Raw genomic sequence first — 13,738 nt, 5'->3', positions numbered from 1 at the left:
TCAAAGCTGAATTGTTGAATCGCGTCCATCCAGCCCCATGAATCAGCAGAGCCTCTGTAATTCGTTTCAGCTGATTTGGATCTGAAACGTTCCTCCCTCCCATTTACGCTATCTGATCGGCTTCCTGCTGCAGCTCCCTCCCATCTCCTTCCATTTATGTAATGAAGAGACTATTGATTACTCATACCTGCCGATGGAAAGACAGATGGACACGGAGACGGTGATGGAGGAAGAGAAATCTGAAAACAAGGGAAGCAAAAGGAAGATGTGTAACCAAGTAGAAAAGTTTCACAGTATAAAGTTTTCATAAAAGGAAAGGTCAAAATAAAGAAGCACAGTGATTAAATAAGCAAATAAAGAGGAGAAAGGCCCAATAATGTCACTACAAAAGTGTAAATCCCAGATGTATAGTTGCTAAATTAATAATCATAATGTATAATCCCACAATTTAGTACAGTTCTTGTACTATGTTGAATTCTTCAACAGCAGAATTGTTATGACAACATAATTCCTTATAATCTCTCCCATCATCATTCATGTGAACTTGACAAACTATAAAATGTTTTCAGTTTTTGCCCCCTTTTTTTGTGGGCCAAATTTTCTTCTAGGAGCTTGGGTTGTCTTCTGTGTTTTCAAAGTTTTTGAAGACTTTTATGAAGATATAGGCAATATCTCTCTGATATCTTACAGATATGAACACAGAATTGAATTAAATAAATTAAATTGGATTTTGTGGAAAGTTTTAATATGTTAGTCAAATTATTTTTAGAATAATAATAAGTACTGCTGGTGGTAATTGGGATGTTATTCAAGGAATTTTGGTAGTTACTGGTGAAATAAATGAGAACAAATGAACCGAGAGCTAACGAGCAGAAACAGCCTAAAAGATGAATTATTCAGGTACAACTATCAGAAACTGGTCATTAAAATGTCCATGTCCAAAATAGTAAAAAGCCCTTTGGATGCAATCTGAAGTGGATAAATATGAATCTGAAATGTCCCGATTAGTGTTAAATTTACCTCTAACTGCAGACTGTGAATCACATCTAACCCAGCTCAGCTCTATTCTGATTTTAAGTTGGAAAACCATTTGTGATGTTTTTATTCAAATTGACATACAAATGCATTTTCTTCTTGAGATTTTGTATTTTTGAATTCTGGGACATGTGCACTTAAACCTGTAGCTATGCGAACCAAACAATAAGCCGGGCTAATGAATGATTTTTTTTTTCTCCCCGTTTAACTTAGCTTTTGTAAGAAATCAACTGAAACAGTCCAATTTCTCCTGCAGAGCAATTTTAAAATGCCTGTCCAGATAGTGGCATTTCAGAAACCAATTGACCAAAACTGTTTTCTCTTATGAAAAATCCCAATTCAGAACAAATTACATTAAATCTTGCGCTTGAAAACGTCTCTAAAAAAAATCATTTTTAGCGTTTATTTCTTTGGTTGCACAAACAAAATGAGGAAACTTTCCCCTTTCCTAGAATAACCATCAGAGTTACATCTGTCTTTTAAAATTGCATTACATCACCAATATAAAAAAATCTAGTTGACACAATACATTCCAAAATATGCAGCATGCTAACATTTACTTAGTGGCATATAATGTGAATAATGGCATCCATTACTTCCTGTCAGACAGGTAAACACATTTTTAGTCTAACACGTTCTAAATGTTTTCATTTGGATTTTGCCAATAGTGTTAAAAAGTTACTGTTGTGCTTTTATGAATACACTGAGTGGGTTGGTGTAATGGACCTTACCAGAGGGGCCGCGTTTCATTGGCTGATGCCCATTCTACGTGGTCACGTGCGTGGCCGTCTCACAAACACACTTAGCTTCCCGTTAGCTAAGTGCAGCATAATGGCAGCACTGATACAACTTCTACACCTTGAAGCCTGTCTGCTACACAGTCTTACGTTAGCTAAACAGATCAATATGCAATGTGTCTGTATCTGACATACACTAAAGATTTTATTTTAGCAGAAAAGGCTTTGGACTAAACTGTTACTCGTGTTAGCCACGTTAGCACCAAGTACAGCTAGTTAATCAACCATCGCTGTGTTCAGGTGATTAATAATCGAGAAATAAATATCAAGCCTGGAAACTTGATATCGTAACGGACTGAATGTTATGTTTTTAACGTAATCTTTACTCGTCTTGCGGGGCGCAGGCGGTTGCCACGGTAACAGGTGAGCTTAAACTACAAAGATTATATGGATTATGACAAAACTTAATGAATGTAAACAAACAAGACACAAATAGAAAAGATTCCATACAGTCGAAGCTAGCTACAAGGTAGCTAGATAGTTATTCCTGTTATTGCTAGCTAACAGTTAGCTAGAAATATGTGTTGTTGCATTTATGGATGGATGGATGAATGGAAGTTTTTTGCTGCTTAAAGTAAGTATAAGTATGGTAATTGGGGCTATTTGGAGAGGCCTAACATATTCACTGAATTGATGATGGCAAAACCTAATGAAAAAAACAAACAAAATAAACAAGACGAATAGAAAAGATTCCAGCTACAACTCTAGCTAATAGCTAGCTAGTTATTCTTGTTATTCCTAGCTAGGAATAACTAGCTAGCGCTTAAATACTGTAGTTATTCCTACTACCTAGCTAGCTTTTAGTTGTAGACTAGCTAACAGTAGCTAGAAATAGGTGTTCTTAATTTTTATTTATTTATTTTGAACATGATAGAAGTATAAAATCACACACATGAACAAGGATTTCAAAAGACACTTTTGTGCCACAATAATCTTATGCTTGAAAAGTAGTAGAAATTAGTAGGAAACTTATGAACTCCTACCCCATGAACTCATACCATATTTTCAGCTGGATCCTCCTTATTAAATAAAATAAACAGGTTAATTTTCCTTTTTTTTTTTTTTTTTACATCTTTATGTCTAAATGCATCCATACACATTCATACCCAGACACACTGATTTGCGTTAGTCTCAATTTACATATACACAATAGTGCCATCTCTCACCCATAGTTCTACATCTTGTGAAATTTGTTTTAATTTTTTATTTATGATCTCCTTATATTTACTTTTAAATTATATTAAATTTAATAAATTCCATAATTTTACACCATGAATTGAAATACAAATTCATGTATGGATTTAAGGAAGTTTTTGATAACTGGGACTATTTGGTGAGGCTTAAAAAAAAAATTCTGTCATTTTTCAAATGTTCCCGTCAGGAGGACACGAGTGCCCAAGCACAGACTTACAGACAACAAACTCCTTCTGTTTCTAAAAACCTACACGTTTAGAGAACAAGGCAAAAACCCATGAATATATTTCATTACTATCGTCAGAAGTTCTCAGGAGTGCCCTCTGAGTTACTTCTGGGAGAGGAGTACCCTCACCCCCACTCACCCAACCCTTCACTTGCCTTCCTCTGTAGTCAAGCCCCTCTAAGACAAGGCTGTACAGGAACTGATCTTCTTTGATTCACTTGGACTAGGATGGGGAGGGAGAAAGCGAGGATTCACACAGCAGCAGCCCCGTTATTCACATTCTGCCGCTGGAGTGCACTTGTTTCCCTCAGAACCTCTGTATTCTACAGAGAGGTTTGCGGGAGATGGAGGAAGGTGCAGCAAGATGCCAGAACAGAACAGGCTCTGCATGCAAAAACAGAGCTGAGACAAAAAACAAAAAAAACAAGAGTAAGCATAGCAAGATAAAGACTAACAAAAATGTGATGGAGTGGATCTGAAGACAGATCTGAACAAACTTGGCTGAACTGTTTTCAAACTGACCAGGTTTGCTTATTTCATTAGACGTATAGCTGTAAAGGCTTTCTAGTATTCCTTGAACTTAAATTAAAAAACAAAAATTGCAATGCAATCCATGATTTAATGTGGAAACAGAGTTAGTATTTACCCAGTAATATTTACTTGAGTAACTTTGGAAAATTACTCTGAGGAGTACTTTTACTATGCTGTATTTTATTTGAGTAACTTTACTACAAAGTGCCACTTCTCTTACTTGAGCAAAATTTCTATATACTCAACCCACTGAATATAGAATAAACTTATTTTAAAGAGCCAGCATTAGATATTTTCCAGGCACATTATGCCATTTCATTGCATAATCTATAAGATGGCAACTATGTTACCTTCAGTTGTTATAAAAATGCTATATCAAATATGACTTAAAAGAAGTTTGACTTCCTGATTTAATGCTTTGAAATTGGGCATCTGTGTCCTTAAAATCTCCTCTTCTTTCTGAAACTCCGCCTTCAGAAAGCCATCACAGCATGGCTCCTCTATTAACCCTTTCACAACTTTTTCACTGAGAAGTAGCTCGTATAATGAGCTCAACTTATGTCCTGTTCCACCAGGTGTTTGCGTAGAGGAGCTGGGGGGGCGGGGCTAAGTCCACCCAGGCGTTTTGCACAGCTGAGATCAGAGGATTTCTCAAGCATGCATGAAAGAATCAAGGCAACACTCCAGGTATGTTTTTGATGAGCTAATAACATTACAACATGATGTACAGCTCGAAAAAGTCGACATTATGTAACACTGCCACTTTAACCAGAAATTCACCAAACACAGACACACACCGGCAACTTTTATATTGAACAAAATTTACTTAAATCAGTTTTCTTTTACCCAATTCTGTTATTTTGCAGTTAGGTTACAAAATGACCTATTTTCATTTTGCTCCTTAGAATACCAACATTTCCACATAGCTTTATAGTTAGGTTTGTCTGATGTAGTTTTGAAATATTGCATGATTGACATTTTGATTAGTTGCTCAGTACTTGCATAGCCTTTTTTTCTTACCCTTACTTGGGTCATTTCTCGGATGGCCACTTTTTATCTTCGCTCGAGTAAAAATACTTTGAAGTAGTGCTGCTCTTGAGTACAACTGTTTCATACTCCCCTCTCAGTATGGAAATTACAGAGCAACACAAATAAGCATTTCATTGATGATTTAAAAAAAAATTCTGCATGGTTTTGTTTCTTTTTTTAACGTGTAAATTGAAATGTGATCTAAAAATTTGTATTCATCTCTCCCAAGTCACCCAGCCTGTCGGTTTGGGGGGACGACCACAACTTGGCAGGCTTGCAGTCGTGTTTTTCTTTCCTTTTGCAGATGATGGAATAAATGGAGCTCTGTGAGAGCCCCAACTTTGCCTAAAGCCATTTATCTCTTTGGTGTTAGTTGGTCTGTCACATAAATTCCCTCTTAAAGACATTACAGGTTTAATTGAACCGTGATAACAGAAAACCTACTTTCGTAAATACTTGACAAGGCACTTCATTATTGGTTCTCATTTAAATGTGCTTCTTTCCAAAAACACTTAAAAGTTGTTCCAGTTCCTCATCTGTAATTAATTATAATTACAAGCCTTTTGACCCTGCCTACTCGCCATAATGCCATTAAGAACCCGTTGTCTTTAGCTGCATGGAGAGAGGAGGGGAGTAAGTGAGAGGGAAGTGGAGATAGCTGCTTCTTAGCCTCAGCTTCTAATTGATTTGCTTCCTTAATCCCCTTTGGATTAAGTTAGGGAAAGAGTTCAGCCTGATTGAGGCTTCTGAATTCCATCGGTGAGACTCGGTGGCGGCGTGGAGGTCATTTAAATTGAAAGTGGATCAGTCACCGCTCGTGTTTACACGGAGGGTGGGGAGGATTTGACTCCCGCTGACAGCCACTCAGCTCGGCCCCGTTAGGACGGATCATCGGCGAAGGCCCATCGGCTCGTTCGTTTGCTCCTGTGCAAACAAATCTCGGAAAATGCCCGGCCGTTTTAACGAGTTTCGCTCATTTTTCACACTGTTCCTTCTCCGTCCTCTGTGCTGCTTTAGAGGAGTGGAGCAGCTAACTTTCCTCAAAGAGAATATTCATGCCAGAAGTGACTATGTGTCTCTTGACATTATGAGGTTAAGCACAAAAGAAACACATTTTGAGGCTTAGCTCTGGACTAATATTGGAATGTGACCATGAAAGACATTTCTAATCTGCTCAGCCCAAAATCACATTAGCTCCCTTAATGTATTTTCTCCACTTTAACCGAACTGGGTTTGGGAACAATTTTTAATAGGGAAACTTTTTTCTTTGCGCTACCGAAGGAGAGAGAGAGGGGGAGAGAGAAAAGGCCTGCTCTGTAACTAATCTATCCTGATTTAAGGAGCTGAGCTTTATATATATATATATATATATATATATATATATATATATATATATATATATATATATATATATATATATATATATATATATATATATATATATATATATATATATATATATATCTGAGCATGCATGGATGTCTGGAAACAAAAGCTCTGCAAATTTCCCCTGAAAACAAACAGAGCGCAGATCTGTCAAGAGGGCGAGTAACACGTCAGGGCGAAGAAAAACCACCAGTCTGTTCGAAACATGAAGAAAAATACTCTCCGGGCAGGAGTGTAAGGAATGGCACCGTCCTGCAATGTGAAGCCAAGCAGGATGCCACAAGAAGACGGATGATTGGTTGTCGAGATCTGGCTAAGACTCACTGATCATCACACGGAGCACGCAGACTCTCATTCTCTCTCTCTCTCCCCTGGGGACTGTGAGAACTCAGCAAAGCAAGAGCAAGAGGAAAAGGGTGAAAGTAAAGAGGTCATTATGAGCTTCTTTAGCAGGGCGCCAAACAACGCTATGAAAAGTCTGACATGGACATCAGTTTTGCTTTAATCAGACTGGATATATTTAATACGGATACCCTGTGCTGTCCACAATATGTTCTATCTGTGTGATCGTTTTCCCTTTGCAGCCGCTGGGGATGAGCAAACTAAAGTCCATCCATCCGTCTGTCCGTCATGACTGAGAGGTGGAGCACATCGGAGAATCAACTCAATGTTTTTGTTAAGGAGTTAATTTATTGTTTTTAATTATTATTTATTTCTGATTTTTTTAACATAACAATGAACACTATATATATATATATATATACATTGAATTTATGACCTTAGACTGGCAGACACGAACGAAGAAATGACAAAACAAAAACAAGGCAAACAAAAAACAGCAATTATTTCCATAAGTAGGTGGGTAAAAAGTAGATAACTAAAAAAAATAAACAAGCAAACAGAAGTTGCAGACTTCAGAAAGCAAATAATACGGTTATAATGGCTAAATAAAGAGTGTATGCCGTTACACCAGATAATTGAAAATGGGATTTCAGAGCCTTTGAGAGAAGGCCTAATTTTTTTTTTACAAATTCATGAACAAAAGGGGAAGGAGTTAATTTAACAACAACGCATAGTAGCTTCTTTTAAAAACTCATTTCTGTTTTCTGAAAAAAATAAAATAAAATAAAAAAGACAACTTCAAAATATCAGTTTCACAAACTAGAAACAGCTGATGTGGCTCCATGTGACTGTTTTCACCAGAGACGTGGACTCAGAGTTATAGTTCAGTTTCACAAACAAAGAATCTAAACTTGACTTTAACTCAAAGTTTAGGAATTGAGTCTCAAAAAATCTTTCGCACATGTAACTGGAGTGAAACCCAAGATATATAGACTGTTTAGACTTGACAGCAAAGCAGATGTGGGTCTAGTAAACGCAAAAAAAAAAAAAAATCCTTTTCATGAGGATTAAGGCAAAGACAAAAAACTCTAAACCTAACAAACTCTAAATATAATGCACTATGAATTGCAAGAATGGACATTCAAAGTTAGGAAATAAAAGGCATTAAACCAATGCTAACCCCAAGAGATAGCCAGTTCTTCAAAATAAAAGCCAAACCTGTTAGATTCAGTCAACAGTTTGACATTACCAGGCGTTTCTGTTAGCAGAAATGTGTGTTAGTGTTTCTAACCAATTTGTAGCTCCTCTGTCGAGAAATGGAGAAACTCCAGCCAGTCCAGATCGTCAGCAGATAGAAGCTCATGGGATTTCCATTCCCCAACTTTGGTCCCAAGTCGTTTTATTATCATCAGTTAAATGCAGCTGTTGTGGCTGGGATCAAAATGCAGTAGCAACCTTTGGCGTTTGAGAGGAAATGAAATACACACACAGCTGTTGCAGGAGGCAGATTCAGGAACTCGTATAATAGGTCAGGTGTGTGCAAACAGAAGAAAGCGAAGGTATGAGGAGACGCACGGAAAACAAACAAAAGCACAACAAGTCAAAGGTCAAGATGGTAGAATTTAAGAAAACCAACGACAAAAATAAGTATAACTGAACCATGACAGTAAGGCGAAATGTTCTTGTCCAAATAACAGTTTTTAAAACCACAAAAAAAGTTACGTTGACATTGTTTTCAACACCCATCCATCCACCTTTCAGCTCCTTTCCTGACTTATTTGAGGATTAAATGCCTTGTGTGGTTTGGAGTTGTGCCATGCTGTATTTTAAGATAACAGATTGAGAGGACATCTACAAATTACAACGCACTACTTTGTCTTGATCACCTAAATTTCCAGCTCTACACGTAAATATACGACGGTTTTAGAATTAAATGGCGAATCATCTATACAATATTGCAAAACAAATCAACTTTACACCTGTTGTTTTCAGGTCTTTTTCCTAAACCTTATAATTTATTTTGCTCGTGTTGCATCTTCAGTATGCAATAGGCTGCACAGGCGGACTCAAACCAGCATGCTGACAGGAGAAATTGGGTCAGGAAGGGATTTGCAGGGTCGCTTTCAGCTGTGGAGTCACACCATTGGTCAAAATGTAATTCCGATGACTTCTCTGGCTATTAAAAGTTACAGAAGAAATGCATTATGTCTCGAGACGGCAAAGGAAAAGGAAATTGTTTCATTTATATTATTCAGTTTGCAGCTACTGAATGCAGATGGACTTTGCAAAATTGAGTCTGGAGTCTACTTGAATTGCAAATTTGTTTTGTCTCATTCTGCAGAATAAGACAGGTTACGCAGGTTACATCGCCTATAATTTGTAGCATTAGTGAATCTGTCAGTCACCCCTGAAGCTTCGATGCCAAGGAAAGCTGATGGGAGATAAGGCAGCTCTGGAAGTTGCTAAGAGTTCTAGGTTAACAGTAGAGGGACAGGTAGAGATTAGAAGGGTGGATGTTGAGGATGTAAGACGTGACGGAGGAGGCGGAGTGGGGATCTGATACCCAGCGTGAGCTTTTCCAAAATAGAACCAAATCAGATACAGACTCTACTGTCAGTAACGCTCCAAGTGGTTTTGGAAAGGAATGCAGGTCAGTTATTCACAAGCTATTTTGTAATCCCAAACAACAAAATGGTTCAGATGGAGGGAACATGGCTTTCTTCAGGGAACAGAACTCTTCCAGGTGCATGAGTGTTTCTCATGTTCTCAGTTCTTTGGTTCACAAAATCTTTTGCCCCTAACCTTAACTCTTCTCCTACAACTAACCTCAAATAAACTACACTGATAAGTCGTCAAAGTATATATTGTTTATCCTATGTGCGTCAAAAGAGACAGGTTTTGTTGAGGGTAACTGAAAATAACATTATATACAATCCACTGTACTATAAGCCTGGCAGGCCACCAGGCTGAGCGTCGTTTGTTTATTTTAAATAGGGGTTTTTATACACCAGATGATAGATCAAGCTAGGTTTATAGTTGACCTTGAATCATTCCCACATCAACCCGTTGGCCTCACATGCTATTACACTTATAATGCCTCCTTGTGTACCTCCAAATTTTTGTAACTTTTAAAACATTTTAACACAATAACATGGTGGGCTGCTGGTGTGTATGGAGTTGTTGACTACTGGGATCACACACACACACACTTTTCACAGAAACAGAAATTGAATTACCTGGCACAGCATAACGTATTGGTCCAAAGATCTCCGAAGTGCTGTGCGTATGTTTTGTAAACTTCATCTAATCGCAGATTACCCTAAGAGACAAAATGGATTCCAAATGTATACTGCCAGAAGAACTAATGAAACAATTTAAGATGAGAACAGTTTTGATGCAATTAACAATGCAGAAACTGGGGTGGAAAAAATGCAAATGGATCGGCTCTCAAAGTCAGGTGGTGATAACGCCGGGACGCAACAAGTCAGAAGGGAGCGTTGTTCCCATGAAGAATTCAAGCACCTAATTATTTCTTTCTGAGCTGGCTCAATCAACACCTCACTCATTAAGGGAGCAGAAAGTAAAGGAGAGCAATTTGGAAAAGTGGAATGAATTAGGAAGACAGTAATGCAGAAAGAGACCTAGAGAGAGATAAAAATGAAAAAACAAAATGTTGCTTGTAGATTACTATGTTCTTTCCTGACCTGGAATTTGCTAACATTTCATGAATTTCTGCTGGAATGGGCTACATTATGCTGCGACCATTGTAAACGCAGGCTGAGCAAAACCTCTAGCACTCCTCCTTTGCTGCTTAGTTCAGCAAAACCCACTTCATTACACCGCCACCCTCAACCCTTCTATTATGCACAGAAATGTTTGATCAAATACAACATTCAGTTTTAATAAGGTAAATACTGAAAGTCGCCACAGCAAATACAATGGCATATTGAGTCGTGCTTTATTAAATTCACTGTAAATCTAATTTTGTTACTCGAAGAGCGCTATTTACATATGTACTAATCACTGCCTTTATCTACTGAGCACAGATTACGTCATTATCGTTTATCTGTGGGAGAATAAATTTCAGACAGTTTGGTGTTCATGGGTCACCTCCTCTCAGAGAAGTAAATGAAAACTAGAGCAAAGTTGCAGGATGGATCCAAATACAATGACTGTTAATGGAGTAATTCTCAATTGTGGAATTTTAATTAAAAAAAATTACTCACTGTTAAATCAGAAGGCAAACTTTAACAGCAGAAAACATTTTTGACCATTTTAAGCCTCCTCATGACTTTATCTTGAATGTTTTATAAACTGACTCTTTTCAGTCATGTTGATTCTTTGGTTTGAGTTTTCATGAAGGGACCTGACGGTTTATATTTGTCTGTGGTGACTATTTATTTGTTTTGAATGTGCTGCAAATACCAATAATTTGGCTCTGTTTAAGGAAAAAAAAAAGACCCTCAGTTTTCTTTTCAGAACTTATAAATATACTCTGACTGCACAAAAAAAACAACTAGTGATGGATGTAGGATGGAATTATGTCATCGCAAAAGATACTAATGAGGATGCAGAGTCGGTGTCACCTTTTGATAATAAGGTCAAAAAAACAAACAAAAAAACCCCTCCAAACCCACCACCATGTTTGCGTGTCACCTTCACAGCTCCCATCTGTTTTGGCGATATATTCACAACACTCGCCGACTGCTGGGTGGTAGACTGAGGAGCAGTGATTCCAAGTGTGACAAAACATGTCAGCAGCAGACGAGAGAGAAGAGTCATTCCTGTCTGGCTCAACGAACCACCAGCAGCGCCACCGCAGGCATCACCTCTCACTTCCGAAGGGTAAAAGCGAAGGCTCGGCAAGCAAGTCCAGAAAACAAACTCTACCAACTTTTGCTAGACCTAAAACCTTCCCACACTTTCCCATTTCGTACCTTGATTTGCCCGTTGAGGCCCATGTCAACACCTTGGCTCACCGGCCGAATCGCAGTGTGAAAACTGCAGGGAGGGGAAAAAGGCTGAATCAGCCCGATGACACATTAAATAGCCAGGAATATAATTGAGGGATCAAAGACAGAAATGATATAGGAACTGCAATGGCCTTTGCTGAGAACACACTGAGCAGCCACTTTCACAGCTACACCTTACTGGTACAAAGTTAGATTTCTTTTTGCCTTCAGAACAGAACTACCCTTAATTATTTGTGACACAGATTCAACAAGGCGTTAGAAACATTTCCCAGAGATCTTGATCTACGCGGTTGCTGCAGGTTTGTTAAAGGGGTTGAGATCTGGGGACTATTGTTTCCGACAGTACAGTAAGCTAATTGTCATTTCTGTGAAATCAGTTGGAGATTGCAGCTGCATTTACGGTGGCCATATAATTGTGCAATTTGGCATTTGAAAATAAATTTACAAGAGTAAATTTGCAACTTTGAAAAAAAACCAACTCTTTTTCGCTAAAAAGTTTTGGCAGTAGGATGAGGTGGATTTTTTTAGCCGTATCAAAATGTAATTCCCTTTTTTTCACAAAACTGCAATGAAAACACGTGATCAACATCCAGATGTTGCCGCTGGCGAAAACCATGAAGAAGGTGACGACAGGAAGTGGTAGAAGAATGATAGCACCGTGTTTTTTTTAATGACTTATTGCATGAACAAACGTATTCACTTGTGATTGTAATTGCGCTTCTTATTTAATGGAAATTAAAGTTTTTTCTACATTGGCAGAATACTGACAAAGTGTTGCACACATTTGTCATGGAAACGCAGCTAGTTTTAGTCAAAAGAAGTTGGGTACAGTGTGGCCGTAAAGGGATGAACATAGACATTATCAATATTATACGTTTTTTTTTTCAAAAGATCCCTCCAGGGGGTCTTTTGTGGGCTCTAGTGTCCCTTATATGATAGTAGGCTGACAGGAAACGGGGAAGGAGAGGGGGGAAGACATGCGGCAAATGTCGTCGGGTCCGGGAGTCGAACCCGCGACGGCCGCGTCGAGGACTCAAGGCCTCCAAATACGGGTCGCGCTAACCCCTACGCCACCACGGCATGCCCATTATACGGGTTTTAAACCATCACCACAATTGGAAGTGTTGTTAGAAGGTTGGCCAGAAGAATGTTACATTTCTTGATGCTTATTCTAAACTCTTACCCTGAGTTTAGTTTTAGTAATTTAGTTTTAAACTAAAGTAATCATACCAGGCAAAGTGTTTGCAACCCGTTGTCTGTCTGTGCAAATTGTACTTTTCTTCTCTTAGCAAACACGAGTGATTATCTGCTGCTGTAGTCCATCGCTTTCAGAGAGGGCATTCCGAAACTCTTGGTTGTAATGATAGCCTGATCTTTGCCATCAGCAAGGCATTTTCATCCACTCAACTGCAGGAAGTCCATTTTTTTGCAGACCTAGAACATGACTCGGTGTTACAAGCCCAATAGATGAGCAGCTTTTGAAACATTTAAGCCAGCCTGTCTAGCATCAACAACCACACCACGTTCAGTGTCTGGAAAATCCTTTGCCTTCCATATTCTGACGCTCAGTCTGAATTTCAGCAGGCCACCTTTACCATTTCCAAAAGCCAAAACGCATCGAGTTGCTGCCATGACTGATTCACTATTTGTGGCGCCAAGCGACTCAACAGGTGTACCTCATAATGGGCCTCAAGAGTGCAGCTCTTTGTTAGGATCGTTTTCTGAAAGCAAAACTGTCGGCGTCGTTGCATTTTACACATCGGACGGGTTTTGACAGTGAACTTTGAGATTTTTCAGTCTCGGGGAAAGCTGTGTCCTGGTGACTGCCATTGCTGTCCCAAGACACATAGTTATCCACTGAATGGGTTATCCTCAAAATCATCAGAGCAGTATTGAACCTTACTGTCATCGAAGTTGAAAGTGTAACACAATAACAAATTTCTCTATAGGATTTAGGCAATCCCTTGCAGAAGACTGTAACCTTTTAGTCCATGGTGGCCACTTTGGTAACTCAGTAGGAACGCAGGGTTGGAGTCAGCGCTCAGTTGGCACGCCTCAGGCTTTCACAGGCTTACTGCATTACAAACCACCTCGGCAGGAAAAGTGGGACAGAATATTTATTTAGAGATCATCTATATGCGGCGTATTAAGGTTCATAATGTGTCCAGCACCGGGGAGAGAGAGAGGTTGATGTTCGGAGCATATAGGAGCATTGTAACAATTGG

At 38.7% G+C, this 13,738-nt stretch overlaps 1 long non-coding RNA gene across 1 annotated transcript; it reads left to right on the top strand.

Moving 5' to 3' along the window:
- The first annotated feature begins 480 nt into the window (after positions 1–480).
- Positions 481–12,322, top strand: LOC116733783 (uncharacterized). The gene is made up of 3 exons (XR_004342114.1): positions 481–493; positions 2,177–2,179; positions 12,255–12,322. It is a non-coding gene; the product is annotated as an uncharacterized LOC116733783 (long non-coding RNA).
- Positions 12,323–13,738: the final 1,416 nt, after the last annotated feature.

Source organism: Xiphophorus hellerii, chromosome 15 (assembly GCF_003331165.1).
Source record: "Xiphophorus hellerii strain 12219 chromosome 15, Xiphophorus_hellerii-4.1, whole genome shotgun sequence".
NCBI lineage: Eukaryota > Metazoa > Chordata > Actinopteri > Cyprinodontiformes > Poeciliidae > Xiphophorus > Xiphophorus hellerii.
Note: the sequence above shows the minus strand (reverse complement) of the source record. Positions and strands in the feature narration are given on the sequence as shown.